This window comes from Rhinopithecus roxellana, chromosome 4 (assembly GCF_007565055.1).
Source record: "Rhinopithecus roxellana isolate Shanxi Qingling chromosome 4, ASM756505v1, whole genome shotgun sequence".
Classification (NCBI taxonomy): domain Eukaryota; kingdom Metazoa; phylum Chordata; class Mammalia; order Primates; family Cercopithecidae; genus Rhinopithecus; species Rhinopithecus roxellana.
Genome location: NC_044552.1, coordinates 166,111,528 through 166,137,554, shown reverse-complemented (window position 1 = coordinate 166,137,554; position 26,027 = coordinate 166,111,528). Strand labels below are relative to the sequence as shown.

Sequence of the window (26,027 nt, the reverse complement as noted above, 5' to 3'; positions counted from 1 at the left end):
TGTTTTACTTTGCATTTTTGCATAGGCTTTGCAATACTGGGAGCTACAGATAGCTATAGGATTTATGTCCTCTACATAAGGTGACCACACAATAGGACAGTTATTTTAAATATTCTGTCTTTAGGATGAGTCATAATTTTTTATTAAGCAGATGTATTCACTATGCTTAAATGTTTTGGTATCAGTCCAGCACAGAGCCTCACACAGAATATTTGCTGAATGAACGACTGATTCATTATGACCTATACACTCTGTGCTAATAAATATAAATACACAGAAAATCCATTTGGTAAATATTTCCTAATTCTCTCTGGTAAAACAAAAATTCCAATAACACGTGCACATCTTCACACACAGTCTAGCAGGGATCTCACTTGTCAGCAGAAATGAGCCATCTGGTTGCTGCCCTGAGGTCCCATGTTACGCAAATGTCACTGCTTTCCACATTCACAACTGGACCGTTTCCTTACCAGCCAAGAGAAGCTGTATCTTAAATAACTGAAGCAAAATTATATTTGTCAAATTACAAGAGCAAAGAGCATTTTCACAAGTCAGTCGTCTTGTCTATAATCAACTCAACTTCCTAAATACTAAATATTCAGTAATCTGGCTGTAGATTTCTGGATCGTTGAAACAAATGAATAATGCTTAATAAAGCTCAGAAATTGTAAATTTGATAAAGCTCAGAATTGTCAGCTATGTCTTCATACTGTGAATCCAGCAGACTGAGGAATAACAAAAGTGAGTTTGCCAACCCTCTTAAAGATGCATTTGGACTCTGAAGTCCAAGGCAACTATTTGCCTTGTGTGGCTTCCCCACACCCCAGCTCAGTGTGTTCACCCACAGATTGTTTAGTCTGCAACTGGAGAGCTGACCATGATCTCAAACTTGGTTAATTCTGCTGCAGATTATTTTGTTTCTCATTTAAAAAAATACAATGTGACTTAGTTATAAATGAGAACAAATTAACAATGAACAATATTTCAAAAGTTGAAAAAGGTGGCAAAGACACTAACAGTACTGAATACATAGCCTTTTATCATCTTCAGATTTAGAGTTTTTTGTAACTTAATTACATAAAGATGAGGAGTTAATTTTTGCAACCTAAAAATATTTACTTATTAGAACTATATTAATGCTTTAGTAAACTATATAAAAAAAGATAATGAGAGAGATGTGCATTTATAGAACTGCATGCCAGTCAGGCCAGTTCCCTGCAAAGGGAATTCCCCGAATGATCTCATTCATCTGTGAAGACTCAAAGCAATCCTTGTTTACATGTATGCATTCATCTACTTCTCCAGCATGGCCAGCCCTCCGCTTCTTGGTGGTTTCTCTCTACTGTGAATGTGCATGTCCAGTTGTCTGCTTCTTAGAGTAGACATTTACCTTCCTCATCCATCAGCCTTTGGAGGAGGACTTGGGGACATGAAGACGATTGATCTGACCTGTTTTCCCAGAAGGTTTCCTGGTGGTCGTCTTCCATTATCATATCTGGAATCAGATGTGTTTCCATAGCCTCTTCTTTTTTTCACATGTTGCTGAAGCAGAGTTTTGAAAAACAAAATCACAAACTTGGCTATTCTTCAGAAGAAATATGTTATCTAAGATAATCTCTATGGAGATAGACTGTGCTGTCCAACACTTGTCCATTTAAGATGTAAGCCATCCTGCCCCGCTTCCCCACTTTGGAGCAACTTGCAGATTAATTTAGCTGGACTAACGCCAGTTCTCAGTTTGAGCCTAAGATGATTCGAACTTGTGTTTTGAATTGGGGAACAGCACTGCATGATGGCTTTTCAGCTGTAGAAGAGAAGAAATATTTATTTTTATTTATTTTATTTTATTTTATTTTATTTATTTTGAGACATGAGTCTCGCTCTGTCGCCCAGGCTGGAGCACAGTGGCGCGATCTCTGCTAACTACAACCTCTGCCTCCCAGGTTCAAGCAATTCTCCTGTCTCAGCCTCCTAAGTTACAGGCGCGTCCCAGCTTGTCTGACTATTTTTGTATTTTTAGTAGAGACGGGGTTTTGCCATGTTGGCCAGGCTGGTTTCGAAAACCTGATCTCAGGTGATCCACCCACCTCGGCCTTCCAAAGTGCTGGGATTACAGTCATGAGACACCATGCCTGGTCGGAAATCTTTATTTTAAACTTTTTTATATGCATCTGGGAGAAAAAGTAAGATGAGGAAGACTTGTATCACAGATACCAGTTCCTTGGGGAATTCCTGGAGACCAGGGGTCTGCAAACTATGGTTCACAGGGCCAAATCAAGCTCAGGGTCTGTTTTTGTACTGTCTGCAAGTTAGTAATAGTACTTTTTAAAGTTTGTGAAGAAGAAAAACAACAAAGAATAATATTAGATGGAGATGCCATGTGACCTGCAAAGCCTAAAATATTTACAATCTGCCCCTGGGCAGTTCGCCAACCGTGGACTATAGACTCATGTCTGCACTCTCTGGAGAAAGGGGATGAATGCAGCAGGTGAAATCAATGCAAGGTCAGAGATGGAGAAAAATAATATTCTTCCACCTCTCTGAAGATCATAGCATGACTCTGGCAGAGTTAAGATTCTCGAAAAATCAATACTTGAGGATAGAAGATTTTTGGTGCCTGGGAAGACCATGCTTTGGGCAGAGACATCAGCCTGCCCAGGACACCAATGGCAGCTATGGAGGCGTGGGGTGGCCTTCCTGTGACTTCATGAGCAGCCAGCGTCACAGTGAGAGTCAGAATTCCTTTCCACAGAGAAACAACCTCCGGGGACTTGCAAATGTAATTTGTGAATTGGGGAGGGGTTGAACCCTTTCTGGAAGAGGTGAGTCAAAAGCCAGTGAAACTTTAGCTATGAATGGTGTAGAAAGAAAAAAAGTGGCAGAGTCCCCTGGCCTAGTCTTTTTCTATGATGTCACTTTCAGAGAACACAGACCAAAAATCAAAAGCAAATTAAGCTGGGTGCAGTGGCTCACACCTGTAATCCCAGCACTTTGGGAGGCTGAGGCAGGAGGATCACTTGAGGTCAGGATTTGGAGACTAGCCTGGCCAATATGGCAAAACCCCCTTCTCTATTAAAAATACAAAAATGGCCAGGCATGGTGACTCACACCTGTAATCCCAGCACTTTGGGAGGCCGAGGTGGGTGGATCACAAGGTCAGGAGATCGAGACCATCCTGGCTAACACAGTGAAACCCCGTCTCTACTAAAAATACAAAAAAACTAGCCAGGCGCGGTGGCGGGCGCCTGTAGTCCCAGCTGCTCGGGAGGCTGAGGCAGGAGAATGGCATGAACCTGGGAGGCGGAGCTTGCAGTGAGCCGAGATTGTGCCACTGACCTCCAGCCTGGGCGACAGAGCAAGACTCCGTCTCAGAAAAAAAAAAAAGAAAAAAATTAGCCAGGTGTGGTGGAGCACACATATCATCCCAGCTGTTCAGGAGGCTGAGGCAGAAGAATAGATTGAATGCAGGAAACAGAGGTTGTAGTGAACCGAGATCACGCCACTGCACTCCAGCCTGGGTGACAGACTCCATTTCAAAAACATAAATAAATAAAATTAAATTAAATTAAAAAGGGCAAATTAATGTGACTCTTTACCTGTATCTCTCAAGTGACATTCAAATGGAAATATGGTTTATAATCTCCAGTACCCCTTCCTCCAGGCTCCCACTCTCTCATGCCCTGTAGCTTCCTCAGGATCCACTCCCACTCCCTATTCCTGTTTCCTTTCCATGCCTTTTCTGACACAGTCCTTCCACTATGAACCTGATCTGAAAGATGACTGTGAGTTAAGATCAGGATGGGGGTGAAGTGGCACAGAACGCTGAGCAAGAAGCACGAGAATATTCCTCTAGGGTTACGGGAAGGGAAAGCTGGGAATCCGTATGCATTCATCATTGTCCTGATGCATTGTTCTTAGGAATCTGGTCCTTCCCCACCCCGAGGCTAGGGAGGCCAAGGGAAACTTTAGCTACACCAAATTGTGAAATTGAAATTTGTATTTAGTTCACTAGCTTTTCCCTTTTCTGCAAATTTTCCCACCATTCAGTGACTTAACACATTTTAAAAACACTTATGGAGGCCGGGCGCAGTGGCTCAAGCCTGTAATCCCAGCACTTTGGGAGGCCGAGACAGGGGGATCACAAGGTCAGGAGATCGAGACCATCCTGGCTAACACGGTGAAACCCCCGTCTCTACTAAAAAATACAAAAAACTAGCTGGGCGAGGTGGCGGGCGCCTGTAGTCCCAGCTACTCGGGAGGCTGAGGCAGGAGAATGGCGGGAACCCGGGAGGTGGAGCTTGCAGTGAGCTGAGATCCGGCCCCTGCACTCCAGCCTGGGTGACAGAGCGAGACTCCGTCTCAAAAAAAAAAAAAAAAAAAAAAAAAAACACTTATGGAATACCTTCTATGTGCTCATAGTTCAGAAAGAAATATTCTAGACAGCTAGACAGACAAGTAAACAAATAATTACACGAGTATAATAAACACTATAATAGAGTTGTAAGAGTATAATATAAAACAATGATTATTTTGCACTTCCCCCTTCCCAAAATTTAGTGGGCTAAACAAGAAAGCAGTTTGTTTCTCTTTTACATAGCAGTTCAAGTGTAAGTAGCCAAGGGATGCTATGGTGGTTCCACAGTGATGGGGATCCAGGTTCCTTCTATCTTGTTGCCCATTCATCCCTTAGGGTGTTCTGCACAAATAACTCACCACCACATCTGCTGGGTCTGTATCCCAACTAGCAGGGAAGTGAGGGGAGAGAGAAAGTTACTTCCTTTAAGGAGGTAGCCTGGAACTTTGATTCTGCTCATAGAATTTATCATTTAATCACATACAGCTGCCCGGGAGGCTGGGAAATGTGGTCTTTAGCTGGATAGCCATATGCCACCAAAAGCCTGTTTTGTATTTACTAAATGAAGAAGCGGAGGATGGATTTTGGGAATAACTCATAGTCTCTGCTACAAATTACAGCTAATTCAATATTCCCCAAGATTATGTTGGTCAAAAAATAATTTGTTCTCAGTAGTAATGACTTTTAACCCTACCGTTTCCCCTACATCCCAGAACATGACCACGAGATGTAGCCAAAATCTGGAAAAGCCACAAAACATTCAAAGGGGAAGTATAAAAGACAGATCCTTCTGGTACAGGCGGTATAAGGCTTTTGCTAAACAATTCAAGGATCTAAGCTAAGGAATCTGGGTGGCAAATAGCATTTGGCTCTCCTCCTAACACATGTGTTCCACCTATTCACGATGAAAAAGCAGAGAGTACCTAGAACTACTCAAAGTTTGAGATTTATCGACATGTAGCATCTGCTCCCATCTATTTCTATCCACCTGCTGCACATCAACTTCAGTGGTTCCTCACAGTCCCCCCACAATTGCTCTTCATTTTACACTTCACAGTCAACCTCAACAATGCTCCAACAACCTGGTAGAAGAAGTACCAAAACTTCCACAAGGTTGAATGCCTAGAGTAGTAGGAGGCGTATGAACAAGAGGGGTGTTTGCAAAGCTTACCTCCCCATTAAGAAGGATGCACACTAGATGGGTCAGATGCTGCCATTTTGATACAGACTTTGAGGTAGCTATTTTGACCAGACTAAAACCAAACCATTGATGTTTTATTTTTCCAAATAAAAACTACTTTAATATTTTTATCTGATGACAAAACTAACAAATACTCACTTTGAAAGAACCTGACAGTGCCAGAAATTTTGCACAGGTGCCTAAATAAAATAAAGCCATCCAATACAAAATACTTGATGGGTATTTTTTCCCCCAGAATTTGTTCATTGCATAGGTATAAAAATTGCTGGTTGGATTTTCTGAGAAGCAGATTCTGAGACAGAGTTTGCTGTATAGTGTCTCGTTGAAGAATTGTCCTTGAAGTTAATACCTATGGAAAGAAGGGAAAGAAAACAAAATTGGATGGAGCGAGAACTCCAGCTACATCATAGGCCTGACAACAGACTTAGCCATCCCCACAAGGACTCTACAGTGTAAATGGCCCATCAGAGTTGTTCTGTGTTGGGCTGAAGTGGCCTGGCCTTATACTCCTACCTCCATCAGGATGTGCGCGTCCTACCTGTTCAGGAGAGGTGACTCTGCAGCTGAGGCAGTCCCTGAAGGGACAGCTGGGGCAAAATATCCTTCTTCGAAGGGGGATCTGGGTATGTTTCTTCTACCCTGCCCTACACACACACACACACACCATTTATATAGCTTTAAACGAAAATATGATCATATTATCTATGCTGTTATGACACTGACATTTTTTGCTTAGCAACTTAATGTAAACATTTCCCCATGACCCGAAATATAGATCCCATTCATTTTTAATTATTGCAGATTTTCTCTTGAGTTGTACAATACTTCATCAAATCCCTGTTGATGGGCATCTGAGAACCTTCCTAATTTCTGCCTCTACAAATAACTTGATCATGAACATACTAATATTTATATATTTTTACACATATGTAATTATTGCCATAAAATAATTCCCCCAAGTGGTATTGCTGAGCCAAAAGGTTTGCATTTTTGACATTTTGAGGTATGATGCTAAATTACTTCCCAGAAGGCTGCGCCAGCCTACCAGAGCACTGAGGGTAAGCCACATCAATCTTTTTTTTTTTTTTTTTTTTTGAGACAGAGCCTCATTCTGTTGCCCAGGCTGGAGTGCGGTGGCACAATCACTGCAACCTTCACCTCCTGGGTTCAAGCGATTCTGCTGCCTCAGCCTCCCAAGTAGCTGAGATCGCAGGTATGCACTCCCATGCCCTCCCCAGCCCCAGGCAATCACTGATCTCCTTTCTATAGAGTTGCCTTTTCTTGGCATATCAGATAAATGGAATCATATACTCCTCTAGTTTTGACACTGCCTCTTATCTCCAGTGAGAAATTCCAGATTCAGCCTCAGCTGTATGGAAACTGACCTGCAAACCAAATGCAGGTTCACGTAGCTAACAGATGAGAGCTCTGACTCAAGTCAAGTTCTCGTGGTGCCAAATTCTTTCCAGTCCTTCCTACATTCCTGATCTGGCTACATTTTCAATGTATGGAAAATTTGGTGATGGCCCTTTAAAATAAGTCGCAAAGATTACTGGCGTTTTGATACACATGGGCACGGATGCCATGACTCTTTTCAGCCACCAGAGGGTGCCCCAAAGATCTATCTTTGAATTGGCTTTTGCTTGCTACTGTTAGATATCCTAAGAAAGATAATGTGAGTTGTCACCTGATTCTGGGTGAGTTTTTTTCCAAAATATTTTTCCTCTGTGGGTAATTGCAAATAGCAATGGAGAATAAAAACTAGAAACTGTTTTTTTGTGCACACTGAAAGGTTTCTTTCAGGCTTTTAAGAGGGAGATTTTAAAAAAACATAATAAAAAAGGAAAATACAGACTTGATTTAAGAAACTGGTGAAGAGTTCTTAAATTATGGCAATCCAGCATGACAGATATCAATTAACCAAAATATTAAGGTGTTTTTGCTAATCTTTTGCATATTTACATAACTAAATCAATCCTTTGAGGGAGAAGGGAAATGGAAACACATTTTTAAATTAAGTTACCCAAATCCAGTATTTGCATAGCTAGAATTAACTGGATAAAAATTGAGTATGACAACTGAATTTAACTTTTTTAAAAATAATTTTAAGGCCAGGCATGGTGGCTCATGCCTGTAATCCTAGCACTTTGGGAGGCTGAGGCAAGTGGATCACTTGAGGTCAGGAGTTCAAGACCAGCCTGGCCAACATAGTAAAACCCCATCTCTACTAAAAATACAAAAAAAAAAAAAAAAAAAAAACTAACCGGGCATGGTGGCACATGCCTGTAATCCCAGCTACTTGGGAGGATGAGACAGGAGAATTGCTTGAACCTGGGAGGCAGAGGTTGCAGTGAGCCAAGATCGCGTCACTACACTCCAGCCTGGGCAACCGAGCAAAACTCTGTCTCAAAAAACAAAACAAAACAAAATAAACAAAAAAAAAAACAGCAACAAAAGAAAAATAATTTTGTTGTGATGTTGTTGAGGCTATCTAGACTAAAAGTGACTGAATTCAGTTGTCAATTTTGACTTTAAGAGGCGCTCAGCATTGCAGTCTCCAGGATCCAGAGGGCAGATGTATCTCTTGACCTCCTCCAACTGAACACCTCCTTCATTTTCTTTATTCTGGATGGATGGATGGATGGATGGATGGATGGATGGATGGATGGATGGATGGATAGATGATGGATGGATGGATGGTTGAATGGACCGAGGCTGCTCAGCAGGCAGGATGACAGCTCCTGGGAGCATATTCAGAAGAATTTGATGATGAACTATGCTAAGGACCATGCCTGCCACTTGTCAGTCACTGGGTAATGACATATGTCTGGTAGTGCTATGTTCCCTTCAAGGACTGCGTGATCCCCAGAAATGGCTGCAGCTATAGAACCAGTATTGGACCAGAGTCACAAGACCTGGGTTTCAGGACTGGATCTTCCTATACCTCGCGATGTGTCACTTAACCCTTATGTAAGGGTTTTCATTTCTAAAATCTATAAAATGGCAATGATAATAATATTTGCCTTAATTATCCTCTCACAGGGATATTTCAAGGATTAAATGGAATAATAATGGATAATAATGGAAAATAATAGATCATGCTAGATAAATGCAAAGTACTATTATTATAGCACTATGTCTATGTAAGAAAGAGAGAAAAAGAGGCAGAGGTAAATACTCAAAGACAGAAGAAAGAGAGAAGATAGAAGCTTGGAGAGTGAGAGGGAGAGAAAACAATCTCCATTCCAAAGGCATGATTCTTCCTGCAATCATGCTAAGGTATAAAAGGTCATCTTTTGTCATTTGTATATAGCCACCCCCTCTGAAGAATAGCAAATAATCCATTCTAGTCTCAGGAGATTATTGTACCAATATTATTCAAACATCAGAACCTTTAAAATGTGTTTATGCTTTTCCATGAGGATTAGTTGCTTTTAAAATGTTAAATGTCCCAACAAATCCCAGGATTGGATAGTGCCAGTTAAAAATCTCACATTGACTGGAATGGAGAGGCCAAGAATGGACTCACCAGGAGTGGGAAGGTGTGACTTTTACACCTACCCTTCACTTGACAAGTAAGTCATTCTTGAAAACTCTGCCCCTAAGTGAAACATTGTTAAATGGCATCTATTTCCATTATTTTTAATGGGAGAAGTTCCCGTGTGATCCAGTGCGTGTAGTTGGCTCCCTAGGTACTGAGTGTTTGCTTGAGAAACACTTGCTTCCTCCATTTATGGCATTTACAGCCTATGATGAGCTGCATCAACACTTGGGCTGGAAACTGGATTTACGGAGGCTGTTGAAAAGGGTAGATGACACTGAAAGGAAGATGTGGAGAGCTTCCAAAAATAGCAAACCTTCAAGTACTGTCCAAGCGTCTAATTCTATGCAATTAATTAATAGGCTAATGAGGAAGCACAGCATTCTGGTCACGTGGGCAAGGTCCCTGTAGCCTCTGGAAGGCGGCATTTTTATTATGGGTTTCTATCCCAAATGACAGGCGATTAAGACTCGGGCCATCGGATACCCCCTGACTAGAAGTCTGTTTAAACTGATGAAACCATAATGTCAAAAAACATTACTTTAAAAAATTGTGGTAAAATATGCATAACATAAAATTTACCATTTGGATCATTTTTAAGAGTGTAGTTCATGAGCATTAAGTGAATTACCAGTGTTGTGTAACCATCACCACTATCCATTTCCAGAATGTTTTCATTATCTCAATCGGAAACTTTAGCTGTTAAATAATAGCACCCCCTTCCCCCACCATGCAGCCCCTGGTAACCACAAAATACCACCTTTACAAATGTATTCATTTAGTGTGTCCTGGCATGAGAAAGTCACCATACAAAAAGGGAAAGTGGGGGAGTTGTTATTTGAAAAATAGTAAAACTCTGCAGGAGTTGTTCTAGTGAAAATCATAAACCTGTCTATCTTGTCTTAACACGGTGAGCATCAGAATTGCGCAGCGATCTTCAATGCTGCTATGCATTGGGAGCAAGCTGTGTTTGCTGAGCGCAGACAAAGCTCCCACACGAGTGGTGGCAGTACTGGACAAAGTGAGAATGTTGAGGAATCCCCTGTGAACCCAGAAGGAGCCCAGGCAAGCTGGGAGGTGGAGCAGCTTGTCTGGGGTCAGGAGCAGGGGACCCAGAAGGAGCCCAGGCAAGCTGGGAGGTGTGGGGGCCTCTCTGGCGTCAGGAGCAGAGGCAAGGCCATGCTCCCAACCAAAAAATGTATGGTAATCATCATCTGAATTCTGAACATTATTCCAAAGCAAAAAATTTAATTAGTACCCAAAGGGACATTGTTCTATAATTTGAAACACCTGCCCAATGATCCCTTGAATAAAATTCAATCTTTATATACATACTTTTAAAACAGCATATATAGAAAGCACTGTAATGAAGATATTAAGTAATAGGAATAATGATCTATGTTTAATTGGACTGACAAAGTCTCTTCTTTTATACTTTGTTTACAATCTTAGACTCCTACTCAAACTGACCCCTCTTAGGAGCCTGCTTTTTCTAAAAAAACAAGAATTTTGTGGTGAAGGAAATATACATACTTAAAGGCTTTCTAGGCTTCTCTGCCCCAAGGTGTTTTGCTAATCTGTACCAGAACATTCTTGAAAGGAGAAAAAGAAAAGAGAAAGGAATTCTTTGTAAAGAGAAGAATCTGCCTTTGGGCACTTTTAGCACAATTGCCTATTAATCTGCAACCCAGTTAAGAGAACGGGAAATAATATTTATTGTGCATGCTGCTTTCAACAGCAACAGCTAACAGGCATCTGAACGTTTACTACATTGCAGGCACTATGGAAATCTTTTCTAATTTCATTTGCTTATCACAACTACCTGATAAACAGATAATAATTTTTACGAATATTATAGAGAGAGAGGAAACTGAGACTTGAAGACATTAAGCAGCTTGCCCAGAGTCACACAGCAAGAAAATGGTTGAGCCAGAGTTTGAATCCTAAGTAGTCTGACCCCAGGTGCCTTACTGGATTCAACTTTCCTGGTTTAACTCATGTAAAACCTCTATAAGGTAAATAATTTTTACCTGTATTTTACAGATGAGAAAACTGGAGTTTAGAATACATTCAGGTACCACATAACATGCATAACGTGGTCAAAGGCAGACCACATATATGACGGTGGCCCCATAAGATGATAACAGAGCTGAAAAATTCCTATAGCCTAGTGGTGTCCTAGCCATCTTCACACTGTAGCACTGTGCATTTCCTACGGGTTTGTGGTGACGCTGGTGTAAAGTAACCTACTGCACTGACCGTTGTCTAAAGGTATGGCACATAAAATTATGTAGAGTACATAATACTTGATAATGATAATAAATGACTATGTTACTGGTTTATATTTTTTATCTGTATTTTGGCACGTACTTCTACTTATTAAAAAAATTAACTGTAGGCCAGGTGCGGTGGCTCACGCCTGTAATCCCAGCACTTTGGGAGGTCGAGGTGGGTGAACCACCTGAGGTCAGTAGTTTGAGACCAGTCTGGTCAACATGGTGAAACCCCGTCTCTACTAAAAATACAAAAAAATTAGCTGGCTGTGGTGGCGGGTGCTTGTAATCCCAGCTACTTGGGAGGCTAAGGCAGGAGAATTGTTTGAACCCAGGAGGCAGAGGTTGCAGTGAGCTGAGATTGTGGCACTGTGCTCCAGTCTGGGTGACAGAGTGAGACTCTGTCTCAAACAAACAAACAAACAAAAAAACAAAAACTAACTGTAGAACAGCCGTAAACAGGTTCTTCAGGAGGAATTCCAGAAGAAGGCATTGTTATCGTAGGAGATGACAGCTCCATGCATGTTATTGCCTCTGAAGACCTTCCAGTGGGACAAAACGTGGAGGTGGAAGACAGTGATATTGATGATCCTGACCCTGAATAAGCTTAGGCTACTGTGTGTGTCTTAGTTTTTAACAAAAAAGCTTAAGAAGTAAAAAAAAAATAAAAAAAAAAAATAAGTAGATAGAGGCTTATAGAATAAGGAGATGAAAAAAGAAAATATTTTTGAACAGTTGTACAGTGTGTGTTAAGCTACATGTTGTAAGTCAAAAGTTAAAACAATTTAGAGTTTATCAAATAAATAAGTTACCATAAGTGAAGACTAACTTTAACTTATTATTGAAGAAAGAAAAATTTTAAAATAAATTTAGTGTAGTCTAAATGTACCATGTTTATAAAGTCTATAACAGTGCACTGTAGTGCCCTAGACCTTCTCATTCACTGACTCACCCAGAGAAACTTTCAGTTCTGCAAGCTCTTCATGGTAAGTGCCCTATACAAGTGTAGCATTTATATCTATTATACTGTATTTTTACTGTACCTTTTATCCATTTAGATCGGTTTAGATACCTAATTGCTTGCCATTGTATCACAATTGTGGACAGTATTCAGTACAGTAATGTACTGAATGGGCTGTACAGGTTTGTAGCTTAGGAGCAATGGGTTTTACCGTAGATACCACAGCAATATCATATATCCCAGGTGTTGTGAACCCTGAAAAAGCTAACACTTTGAGATGGATCCTGAGTGGCTAACTGGGTCTAAATTCTGAGTGGAGCTGAGAGCCAATTGCTGACTGAAGGTTACACACATACCTTGTGCCAGCTGAACAGTAGATAAACTTTGGACCTTTCAAATCTGTCTGTTCCCATTTGTGCCTCCAGAATCAATTGCCACTGGAAGGCCCTATTCTGCCACCTGAACCTCATCAATGAACTTTGTCTGGTGATCAGTTTTAACATCAACCAATTTTAACTGAACAATCTTGCATCTTTCATTTGCATCGTGGACTGGAGTGGGAACTTGGGTGGGAACGTTCCCTGTGTATGACAGCCTCTCTGCTCTGGTGGAGTGCACCTTTGTTTTATACCAAAGGCTGTGTCTCCTTGGTTTGCAAACTGCTTGCTGGAATGAAGTCTCTTTCTCTTTTAAATGGGATTCCTTTTTAGTGAAAATGTTAAGAGTGTGTAGTAGGCTATACCGTCTAGGTTTGTGTAAGTACACTTACGATGTTTGCACAATGATGAAATCACCTAAGGATGCATTTCTCAGCGACACAGGACTGGAGTTAATTGGCCCAAGATTGTGGCTAATATTTGATGGGGCTGAGAATCAGGCCTGACGTTATTAGACCCTCAAGCCCTGATTCTTTCCATTAAACACATGGTCTATTAGCTGCTGCCATTCCCAGAGGCCACTTTAAAAACACAGGGGAAATTGAATTTACGCACAGCAAGAGCAGTTTCATGGCAGTTCATCACTCCCACCAAGCTTTTACTCCTAGGAAGGCTTCAGGGTCTGATAAATCTTTGCACATGTTCTTTACCCCTCCTTGCAAGTCGCTTGAATGGTACTTGACACAAATCAGATAATCAAGATTCATTCGCTGAAAGGGATGAAAATAACACAAAGTTTGCCTACATGCTCTCTGACACTGATAGGAATCACCAAAGAACAGATGTGCAGGACCCAGAGGAAAGAACAGAGAACACACGATAATACATTTACAAGAGTTTCATGAAATGATTAAGAGGAAGTGTCTTTACTCTTAAGCATTTGTTTTTTTCCTCAGGGAAAAGCAACTCCAACAATCTGAACTCTGTATAATTTAGGACAGGAGCTTCTCCTTACACTCTATGAAATTCTTGCCAACTTAAACTTATGACTCAATCTTCTCTCCAAATCCAAATGTGATGCCAAATTCAGACTGAGAGAAAAAAATATATAAAAATATATAAATCTAATTTTTATTTAAAAATGAATACCCATGTGACTATTGGAAGAAAATAATGGTTATAATCAGACCAGGCGTGGTGGCTCATGCCTATAATCCCACACTTTGGGAGGTCAAGGCGGGCAGATCACTTGAGGTCAGGAGTTCAAGACCAGCCTGACCAACATGGTGAAACCCCATCTCTACTAAAAATACAAAAAGTAACCAGGTATGATAGCTGACACCTGTCATCCCAGCTACTTGGGAGGCTGAGGCACAAGAATCACTTGAACCTGGGAGGTGGAGGTTGCAGTGAGCCAAGATCCTGCCACTGCACTCCAGCCTGGGCAAAAGAGTGAGACTGTCTCAAAAAAAAAAAAAAAAAAGAATGGCTATAATCACCTCACAGTAAACACTACGTTCGGTCAGGGAGTGGGTCAACTAATAATAAAAGAAAACCTGTTTTCCATAAGTCTTAAATTACCCTATGGTAATTTTAATATAAGCAATTACTTTGGCAATGTGAAGAATCGATGCTAATTTACCTGTTTTATAGGTAGATTATGGAGTCCTTTTTAAATAGAGAATATGATTAAAATATCTAAGTTGCTGCCTAAAACGCTTTAATGCACATGTAGAGGGGAACACTGCATAGTCCAAATAGCTTTTGTTTCAGACTGAGATGTAAAGGCCAAGAAGAGGAAGTTGAGCAAGCAAGTTGACTGCCCAAACCAGATTGAGAAAGATCATCATAGGAACAATACTTGCAGAACTGGATGCTCAGCTTCCTTTTCTTTCTTCCTCTGTTTACCAAGGGCAAGAAAAGACAGATACTGAAAGCTTAGAACTAGTAGGGCAGCTAGCGCTTTCCTTTGAAGGAGCAGTAAGCCGACACGGCTGAAACCATGTTTGTTTCAGCAGCTGCTGGAAGGAAATGCTTTCTTCTCCTCATATGTCACCTAAACCAGCAGTTTCCAATTGCCTTCCTCTGAAAGTTTCCACTGCCCTCATTCAGAGACTAGTTCCCTGTGGGGTAAGAGAATAATGAAGACAACTAGAGTTGGGTCAGAAAACCACCTCAGCCATCAAGATGGCACCTGCTTCTCGTGGCAATCCTTTGCTTTCCTACTCACCTTCGTCCTTTACTGTCCCTCCCTTCCCTTTAGACTGTCAAGGTTGTGCTCTTTAAACTGCTCACTCAAACATCCCCTTGATGTTTTCTCCAACCGCATTCTTTCTCTTTGGCGTTTCTGCTCCATTTGACTGTGCGGATCACTGTCTTACTTTACAATGCAGGTGGAACCTCAAAGCATCTGCCTGAAAACTCTTTTCCAAATGGGAAGAGCGAAAGGCCGGCCTTTAGTGAGAATACCAAGGTCAGTGGTTGGCTTCAGGGCCAGGCAGTCAGATTGCTGGAATCCTGAAACTGGAAACCCTGAATGGAAAGTTGGAGGCCCCTATGATGGCTCACGCCTGTGATCCCAGCACTTTGGGAGGCTGAGGCAGGTGGATTGCGTGAGCCCAGGAGTTTGAGACCAACCTGGGCAAGATGGTGAGATCTGTCTCTAACAAAAAATGAAAACTTAGCTGGGCGTGTTGGCACATGCCTGTAGTCCCTACTACTCAGGATGCTGAGGTGGAAGAATCGCTTGAACCCAGGGGTTTGAGGCTGCTATGCTGTGAGCTGTGGTCATGCCACTGCACTCCAGCCTAAGTGACAGAGTGAGATCCCGTATCAAGGAAAGGAGAGAAAGAAAAGAAAGTTGGAAGCTCAGACTCACTAGAGACCACACAGGCATTGGGATAAGTCAGCACCCAAAGTTAGTAATTAGATACAAGAAGGAGTCTCGTGCCAGCTGTTATGTGCAGTGGGGAGTGCGGGGGCAGTGGGGCTCTGTAGATGGAATGGCAACAAAGAGCCCGTCACTCTAGCCGGTAGGGCCAGAGGCTTTGGAGCTGGAGACCAGGCTCTGGATCTTAGGGTGACAGGGTGATCGAAGCCCTGCTCAGCAAGACACCAGTGGCAATTGTGACGTCTGATCCTTCCCACCAGAACCTACCTTTTTCTTTGGTTTCTGTATGTTATATTCCTTATCATCTCACTTAACCTCTTTGTTGGCCTCCTTTATCTTTCTAGATTATCTCTCTTCACCCTAAATCCATCTGTTTTTCTCTGTGGATTCTCCCTCCTTAGAGAGTTCCCACCTTCTTTATTCACTATGTTCTGATGGCTCTGAAAATACCATCTCCAGCCGGGCTGCGCACCTATGTTCTGATTCCTTAGCTTGAGCAGCTTCCTGGACCATTCTCATGGATATTCCACTGTCACTTTATCAGGCCCACTGTGGACAGTCAGCTCTCACAGCAGACGCTTATGGCAAGGGTGCCACAGTCAAACTGAAATATGGCATCACCTTCCTATTCCCACCCTCTTGATGCAAAGGATGGTGTTTTTCAGGTCCAAGCTCTGAAGGTGTGTGGTCCTTTTAACTAGGAATACAATCACTACACTAGAATCAGCCTTTCTAAGGGATGTTACCTGTCAAATAATTGCTAGATAGTTGGAGTTAAACACCCTGGAAGAGGCCGAGCGGAGCTGCTAGTTCTGGGACCTCCGCGCCTGGTCAAGGTTATCTTGCCAGCACCTCCAACCCACTGGCAGGGTATGAGTACTTTATTTCTTTAATCTTCTGCTTCTTGAACTCACAACTGAGAGCATCTGCAGATTGGTCAGTTCTCATTCATCTAAAAATCTACTGGCTCCCTTCTTGTTGGCCTAACGTAGAGCTCTGGAATTCCTTGGTTGCCTTACTGTATGTGTTCACCTAGAATAGGATATTCCAAAGTGGGATCATACAGTGGCTGCCTAGTATTTCACTAAAATTCTCCTATTTAAAACATTTACAACCCATTGTAAAATGGGTTTTACACATTGAGGCACACATGAGGCACATCAGGAGGGCAAATGCTTTCTAAAGCATTTCATTCAACTACCTTGGTTCATGCCTGCTCCTAGTCCCATCCCCGTCATCGAGACAGGACACAGTCCTCCAGTCAGCTCAGTCTTTCATCACTGACTTGGCGCAGAGGGGGTCTTATCGCTGGTTCCTTCAGATGCCACAAACGTCCTCTCTAGCCTCCATTCCCACTAGCACTATCATTCTAGTCTAGCACCTCACCCCATAGCTGGGCTCTTTAGTGAGCTCCAATAATATGTGTGGAGTGCCTGCTATGTACTATGTTGAACACAGAGGGAGGATGGAAACTGAGTCAATTAGGACCCCAGAGCAGGGAAGCTTATCTAGACTTACAAATGACCAAGTAGGTAAGGTGTGGGAGGCAGAACAATGGCCCCTAAAGGATGTCCACATCTTAGTTCCCAGAACCTGTGACTGTGTTCCTTTGCAGAGCAAAAGCAACTTTGCAGATGCAATTAAATGAAGGAATTTGAGATGATGAGATTTTTCCTTTATTATCTGAGTGGGCCTAATATATTCACAAGGGCCCTTATAGAAGAAAGGCAGAAGGCCCAAGTCAGAGAAGGAGATGTGATGACGGAGACAGAGGTCGACGTGATAAGGGGACATAAACCAAGGGAGAGAGGTGGCCTCTAGAAACTAGAAAAGACAGAGAAGCAGATTGCCCCTGAAGTCTTCACAAGGAACCAGACTGTTGCCCCATTGTGGACTTCTGACCTCCGGAATTATAACATAAATATGTGTTGATTTAAGCTACTGAATTTGTGGTCATTTGGTTGTTTTTGTTTTAAAATTTCAGCTTTAATTTTAGATACAGGGGGTACCAGTGCAGGATTGTTACATGGGGATATTGGACCCAGGTAATGAGCATAGCACCCAACAGCAGTTTTTCAATCCACGCGCCGCTCCCTCCCTCACGCCTCTCATAGTCCACAGTGTCTATTGTTCTCATGTTTATGTCCATGTGTGCTCAATGTTTCACTCCCAGTTATAAGTGAGAACATGTAGTATTTGGTTTTCTGTTCCTCTGTTAATTTGCTTAGGATAATGGCCGCCAGCTCCATCCATGTTCCTGCAAAGGACATCATTTCATTCTTTTTTCCGTCTGCACAGTATTTCATGGTGTATATGTACCACATTTTCTTTATCCAATCCACTATTGATGGGCACCTAGTCCCTTCCATGCCTTTTTTATTGTGACTAGAACAGCAATGAATACACGAGTTCATGTGTCTTTTTGGTGTAATGATCTATATTCCTTTGGGTATACACAGTAATGGGATTGCTGGGTGGAACGGTATCTCTGTTTTAAGTTCTTTAAGAAATCTCGCCAGGCACGGTGGCTCACGCCTGTAATCCCGGCACTTTGGGAGGCCGAGGCGGGCGGATCACGAGGTCAGGAGATCGAGACCATTCTGCCTAACACAGTGAAACCCCGTCTCTACTAAAAATGCAAAAAACTAGCCGGGCGTGGTGGTGGGCGCCTGTAGTCCCGGCTACTCGGGAGGCTGAGGCAGGAGAATGGCGTGAACCCGGGAGGCAGAGCTTGCAGTGAGCCGAGATCGCACCACTGCACTCCAGCCTGGGCGACAAAGCGAGACTGACTCAAAAAAAAAAGAAAAAGAAAAAGAAAAAAAAAAAAAAAAAAAAGAAAGAAATCTCCAAGCTGTTTTCTATAGTGGCTGAACTAATTTACATTCCCACCCACAGTGTATAAGCATTCTCTTTTCTCCGCAGCCTTGCTAGCATACGTTCTTTTTTTGACTTATTAATAAGAGCCATTCTGACTGGCGTGAGATGGTATCTCATTGTGTCATTGTGGTTTTGATTTGCATTTTTTGATGATTAGTGACGATGAGCATTTTTTTCATATGTTTGTTGGCTGCTTGTATGTCTTCTTTTGAGAAGTGTCTGTTCATATCCTTTGCTGATTTTTAATGGGTTATTTGTTTTTTTACTTGTTGATTTGTTTAAGTTCCTTATAGATTCTGGACTAATACATAGAATAAGACAGAGAAAGGAAAACGTACAACAGCAGAGGCCAACCAATATCATTTGGATGAAAAAAGATATGGGAGCACAGGAGAAGGTATGATCCATTCTGCCTAGGATATGGGAAACTTCCAGTGTAAATAGCTTTCCCAGACATCTCTCTCTACTCCAACCCAGTTATTTACCAGCCTACTGGAGTCTCTACAAGGATATAAAAAAGACTCTTCAACCTCAATACTTTTGAAGCTTGTGAATTTTACCCCCAAATCTGTTCTTCCTTTAGTGTTTCTTCAGTGAGTGACACCACCACTGATCCCTCTGTATGGCCAGAAACAGAAACTCTCTATGCACGGGAAGCTGTGTTCTATGAACCAGCATTTATCAACATACTACTGGGCACCTGACTGCAGCGCAAAACAAATTCATAGTCATTGCTCAACAGATTTCTTTCTCTTGAGTCTAATCGTTTATTTTAAACTGGAATTCATTCTAAAAGGGGCTAGAGATTATTTCCAGATTCCAAGTGTAATTTTAAAAAATTCTAAAGACAAGAGTGTCTGAGTAAACTGCAAGAGAAAGAGGACCTATTTTAGATGTGAACCCCTAAAATAATGGGATCACATTTTAGGAGGTATAAAAACCATTTAAAACCATAATAGAACACCCTTGATTTTTGCTGTTCGGAGCAAAAGATCCAAAATCAAAGATAAAAATCCATGCTAATTCAGAACACATTATATTTTTACCCCTAATTACTACTAGATAGTATACTATACTATATACTGCAGCATTATACCACAGTAGTATGCTATAATATACTACAATATTCAGCCTCCAAATACAATGCAGTCCATATATTTAATCAAGGCTTTAAAGGTTTTGAAGAATGTTTAGCTTCCCCTTTGGAAGCATCTAGCTGTGACTCAATAAAGCCTCACAGTGATGCTTGCTTGAGATACTGTTCTCATAGTACCTGAGCCGAATGCTGGGGCACGATGCTTATTGCATATTGCTTGTTTCTTCTTATTGGCCACAAGTCATTTCCCTAAGGAAAACTCATGAGCTTTGTTAATTAAGACTCCAGTAAGTGAGATCCCACTGTAAAAGTAATTAAGACAACACAAATTCTGGAAAGAAATCCAAGTTTTCAGTGAATATTGTTTTCCAGCATTAACACTTTTCTACATAATTCCTTTAGCACAGAGATCCAAAAAGGTTTTATAATTTTCACTTTGAAGTCTATGTAAGAAATGTTACTTTTAAGACACTGGAGAAACCCTTCCTGAAGAAGGAAAAAATTAATTATATCCAATCTTTATCTGGCCCTAGATTTAGAGGGAAGGCTGTTTTGATTGTCTATACAAACAGCACTCTCTCCCATCTCCTTTCTTTTTAAAAACTTGAATTACCTTGTAGTTTCCTATATGCCTTGATATCTGAACGTGGGAAAGATTTGTGGTTTTGAAATGCACACCCTTTCTGAGAATAGGGTGAAAATATTACAATCTTATAACCTATCTTTGAAAATAAAGGATTATGAGAACTAGAGAATTGTTAGGAGTGATACTTATATAAACATTGAATCCAGGATTGTGCACATCGGTGCACTTTGTAAGTGATGGTGACCAGTATCAAAAAGGAACGTGGCTCTCTGAGTTATTTTGGTACCAACAGAAACTACCCTGCAAGTCTCTAATGCATTGGGGTTATTTTGTCTGCTATTTCTCACTTGATTACAAAGAGTGTTTGTAATAAAGAAAATATCAAAACTAAACATTTATCAATATTTGTGGATTATTTAGGGTTTATGCCTATGAGTAGAATTTCTGGATGTTAAGCTTTCTTTTAACTTTACTAGACAACTGTTCTCTCTAATCAGGAAGGCTTTTGGCTGCAGGTTACAGAATAGCTAACAGTGGTTTAGGCAATAAAGATTTAATTACCTAACATTGTCAACAAAGGATCCAGCCTCTTTCCCTCCTTCCATTCTGCTACCTTTAATGTGCTGACTTTGGTCCTCTTGCTTGCCACCTCATGATCACAATATGTTTTTCAAAACTGCAGGCATCACGGTCTCAGTCCAGTGTCCCAAACAAAAGAAAAGATGTATGAAAAAGGAGTTTCCAAGACACATGCACCCGTATGTTCATCACAGCACTATTCACAATAGCAAAGGCATGGAATCAGCCTAGGTGCCCATCAACAATGGATTGGATAAAGAAAATGTGGTACATATGCACATGGAATACTGCGCAGCCATAAAAGGAATGAAATCATGTCCTTTACAGCAACATAGATGCAACAGGAAGCTGATATACTAAGTGAATTAATACAGTAGCAGAAAACCAAATACCACATGTTCTAACTCACAAGTGGGAGCTATGAGTACACATGGACAGAAAGATGAGAACAATAGATACTGGGGACTGCTAGAGGCAGGATGGAGGGAGGGGACAATGGCTGAAAACTGCCTATTGAGTACCATGCTCACTACCTTGGTGATGGGATCATTTGTACCCCAAACCTCAACATCTTGCAATATACCCATATAACAAACCTGCAGATGTACCTCCGAATCTAAAATAAAAGTTGAAATTATTTTTTAAAAAAAAAAGAAGAGAAAAAAAGAGTTTTCCTTCTTTTCAGGAGGCAAAAAACCCTTCCTGTGCTACAAGGATAGGCCACTTCTGACCTAGGATGAGGATGTGGCTGAAGAATAGAGAAGTTCCCTCCATTTCTCCCTTGAAGTCTTTCATGTCTTAACAACCAGACGTTCTACTCATATTTCCCTTAACGCCTCACTGGTTAGGATGAGATTGCATTGTCATGCCTTGGTGTCAAGGAAATGAGAAAACAAGTATCTGGTAAGAGAATGGGAAGTTATGACTTGTTTAAATCAGACGTGATTTATAAACTGAGCCTTGGTAAACAAGGGAGAAGAGTGGAATGTCTAATCTTTGGCAATTAGTCCTGATTTCCATGCTTTCCAGAAAGATTATGCCAGTTTCAATTCTCAAGATCAGTGTCTGAGTGTTCCTATTCAGCCATATCCTTGCCAACGCTTGGTCTTATCAGGCTTGTTTTTTGCCAAAATGATAGGTATTAGCTGGGTGTGGTGGCTCCAGCCTGTAATCCCAGCACTTTGGGAGGCCGAAGAGGGTGGATCACTTGAGGTCAGGAGTTCAAGACCAGCCTGGACAACATGCTGAAAACCTAACTCCACTAAGAATACAAAAATTAGCTGGGTGTGGTGGCACATGCTTGTAATCCCAGCTACTTGATAGACTGAGGCAGGATAATCGCTTGAACCCGGGAGATGGAGGTTGCAGTGAGCCAAGATTGCGCCACTGCACTCCGGCCTGAATGACACAGCAAGACTTCATCTCAAAAAAAAAAAAAAAAAAAAAAGAAAAGAAAAAAGATAGGTATTAAATGGTAATTAGGATTTTGAGCATTTTGTCAAGATGGGTTTTTAGTCCACTTGGAATTTATTTTTATCTATGGCATGAGGTCAGGATTCAATTTATCCTTCCCCCTCTCACAGAGTGACAAATTGTCCCAGCACCTTTATTGATTTGCAGTACAACCCCCGGCCCCTGTCATATGTCAAGTTTCCACAGGGAGGGGGGTGGGGTGGGGATTCATTCCTGGGTACTTTATTCTGCTCCATGGATCTGTTTGTCTGTTTGTGTGCATTGTCACACAAGTGCATAAGTAGAAACTTGCAACAATCTTGACATCCAGTAGAACAAGTCTCTCTACCTTGTTCTTTCTCACAAGTACATTGGCTATTCTTGGTTCTTTGGTTTTCCGTGGGATTTTTAAGTGAGCTTGTCAAAGAATCCTCTTGAGATTCTTATTGGAGCTGCATTGAAATTTAGGTTAATTGGGAAAAAATTGCCAACTTTATAATACTGGATCTTTCAGTCCTTGAACATGATACATCTGTCCATTTATTTGGGTCTTTAATGTTTTTGAATACAGCTCTATAACTTTCTTCATAAGGCTCTCACACATGTTGTCTTAGATTTATTCTTGTGTATCTTATATTTTTGCTGATATTATAAATGGTATCGTTTTAAAAATAAAATTTCTGTTTGTTGCTGATGATGTGTAAGAAAATTTATTCTGTTACTTTGTCTGTTGGGTCTCCTATCAGAGAGCTTTGCTTTCCTTTCTAATTCTTTTACTGTATTGCATCAAATTTAAGATATTTTGATTGATAGAAGGATCTTAATTTTAGAAGTGTTAACATATGAAAATAACTGATTAAGTCTGAAAATTTTGTCACTCTTTCTTGTCCTACTTTACTATCTAGTACTTCCAGTGCTTTATGGGATAGAAGGGGAGATTGTTGGCAACTTTGTCTTGTTGAGTTTAAAAAGAATGCTTCTGAAGTTTCTTTATTAAATAAGATGTTTACTGTAGTTTTTGGTAGATACACTTCAACTTGGATGAGAAAGTTCCTTTTATTCCAGGGCTAAATGTTTTATATAAACTGATGTTTAATTTTATTAAATGATCTTTCTCCGTCTCTTTAGATGATCGTATGATTTTTCTCCTTTAATCTTTTTAGTGTGGTTGATGATATCAGAGTGGCCAGTATTTTACTTAGAGTTCTGCATTTATGCTTTTAAGTGAGGCTGTTCTATAATTCTCCTTTCTTCTATTCTCTGTGTCTAGTGTTGTTAGGTAGGTTATTCCAGTCTCATGAATTGAATCGAGAGTAGTATCTCTGTTTCCATTCTGTGAATGTGCCTGTGTGAGATTGGGATTATCTCTTTCTTGAATATTTGCATAAGACGTGTATTTAAAACTATTTGGGCCTGGTGTTTCTTTTCGAGATATATTGTGTATGTCATAAATTATACACATATAAAAATGTTTGTGTATAATATGTTATATATAGACTATACATATGGTATATATTATTTGGTAAGTTATGTTTTTCTAAGAATTTGTATATTCCATCTAAGTTTGAATACTTAGCATGACATTTTCATAGTATCTTCAATTCTTTTACCTGCTACATCTGTTTCCTTTTTTGTTACAAACTCTATGCATTCTCTCTTTTTCCATGATCGGTATTGCCAGTGATTTGTCTATGTATTAGTCTTTTCAAAGAAATAACTTCGGTTTTAGTTACTGTCTTTGCCGTATCTTTGCTTTCTGTTTTGTTAGTTTCTGTTTATATTTTTGTTAGTTACTCCCTCCTGTTTTCTTAGGGTATAGTTTTGTTGCTCTTCCTCCAACTTCTTTAACTGGAAGTTTAACTCATTAATTTTCTGTCTTCTAGTGTGGGCATCTGAAGCTGCACGTTTCTTAAGGGAAGCAGTTTCACTTCTTAACTTACGTAATTCTGCTTTTTATATATGTATTTTCGTACTCTGGTCATGTATTATTTTTAAAATCACAAAAGCAATTAAGCCCTATGTTGTAAAAAGAAAAAACAACTTTAAATAAATTCACAGATAATAGATCCCAACCTAGGCACTAAGATCGCTGGGAGGCGATCTTTCCTTTGAGGTTGCTGATGTTAAAAGCAGACAGGCTTTGCTGCCACGCGCTTTGGTGTCCCTGCCACGCAGTGCACCACACTGGAGGGAAAAGTGTCTGCCAGGATGCCTCAGTATTTGTGTCCCTGGAATACTTCTGTGGCTACATTCTTCATTACTAGAGTATTTGTCAGCACCATCTTCACCTTTTGTCCTATAGTTGGTAGTTTCTTTAGACTTTAAACCTCAGTTATTAAAAAAGAATGAATTGATTCATTAATTTCAACCCTTTTGTCTTAGGCAAGGTTTTCCAGAGAAACAGAACCAATAGTATAGATAAATAAATAGAGATAGATAGATGCACACAGACACAGACACACACACACGAGAGAGATTTATTATGAGAATTGGCTTATATGGTTGTGGAGGCCAAGAAGTCTCACAGTATGGTGTGTGAAAGCTGGAGAATCAGAGAAGTCATCAGTGGGAGAATTTAGTGCAAGTCTAAAGGCTTGAGCACCAGGGGAGCTGATGGTGTAATTCCCAGTCTGAGGCAGAAGGCCTGAGAACCAGAGGGGGTGAAGGGGCACTGGTGTAAGTCCCAGAGTCCAAAGGCTTGAGAACCAAGAGCTCCAATATGCAAGGGCAGAAGAAGATGGATGTCTCCACTCAAGAAGAGAAAGAGAGAATTTGTCCTTCTTGTCCCTTTTTGTTCTATCTGGGCTCTGCATGGATTGGATGATGCCCAGCTACACTGGTGAGAGTAAGTCTTCTTTAATCAATCTACTGATTCAAAGGCTAATCTCTTCCAGACTCACCCTCACTGGCTCACCTGGAAATAGTGTTTCCAGCTCTCTGGGCATCCTTTAGCACAGGTTTTTTTTTTTTTTTTTTTTTTTTCTTTTTGACAGAGTCTCGCTCTGTTGCCCAGGCTGGAGTGCAGTGGTGTGATCTTGGCTTACTGCAACCTCCATCTCCAGGGTTCAAGCAATTCTCGTGCCTCAGCCTCTCGAGTAACTGGGACTACAGGCGTGTACCACTATACCTGGATAATTTTTGTACTTTTGGTAGAGTTGGGGGTTTCACCAAGTTGCCTAGGCTGGTCTCGAACTCCTGGCCTCTTGTGATCCACCTGCCTTGGCCCCACAAAGTGCTGGGATTATAAGTGTGAGCCATCATGCCCAGCCAAGCCAAGTCAATTTGATGCATAAAATTAACCATCACATTCCTGAATCTGGCAATAGAAGCCCTCATCTCTTCAGTTCAGACTCCCCTCTCTACAGACCCTCTTACCTCTAGTATCATAGTTTATAGTCTCTTCTCAGGGTTTTTAGCATCAGGTCTTCAAGGAGTTCAATTGAGGACCTCAAGCATGTGTTAAATAAGCACTACGTGGAAGACAGGTGGAGGTACAAGGATGACTGGGCATTATTATGGGCTGAAGTGTGGTCCCCACAGATTCACATATTCAAGTCCTAACCTCCAGTAGCTCAGAATGTGACTGTATTTGCAGACAGGGTCTTTAAAGAGGTGACCATGGTTAAGTGAGGTCATTGAGGTGGGTCTTAACCCAGTATGTCTGGTATTCTTTTTTTTTTTTTTAAGACGGAGTCTCGCTGTGTCACCAGGCTGGAGTGCAGTGGTGTGATGTCAGCTCACTCTAACATCTGCGTCCCAGATTCAAGCGATTCCCCTGCCTCAGCCTCCCGAGTAGTTGGGACTATAGGCGCCTGCCACCACGCCTGTCTAATTTTTGTA

At 41.0% G+C, this 26,027-nt stretch overlaps 1 long non-coding RNA gene across 1 annotated transcript in view; it reads left to right on the top strand.

Moving 5' to 3' along the window:
• The first annotated feature begins 21,552 nt into the window (after positions 1 to 21,552).
• The window catches only part of LOC115896981, a 43,819-nt gene continuing 39,344 nt past the window's right edge, over positions 21,553 to 26,027 (top strand). Inside the window, exon 1 of the long non-coding RNA XR_004056939.1 lies at positions 21,553 to 21,638. This is a non-coding gene — a long non-coding RNA (uncharacterized LOC115896981). The remainder of the gene's footprint in view (positions 21,639 to 26,027) is intronic.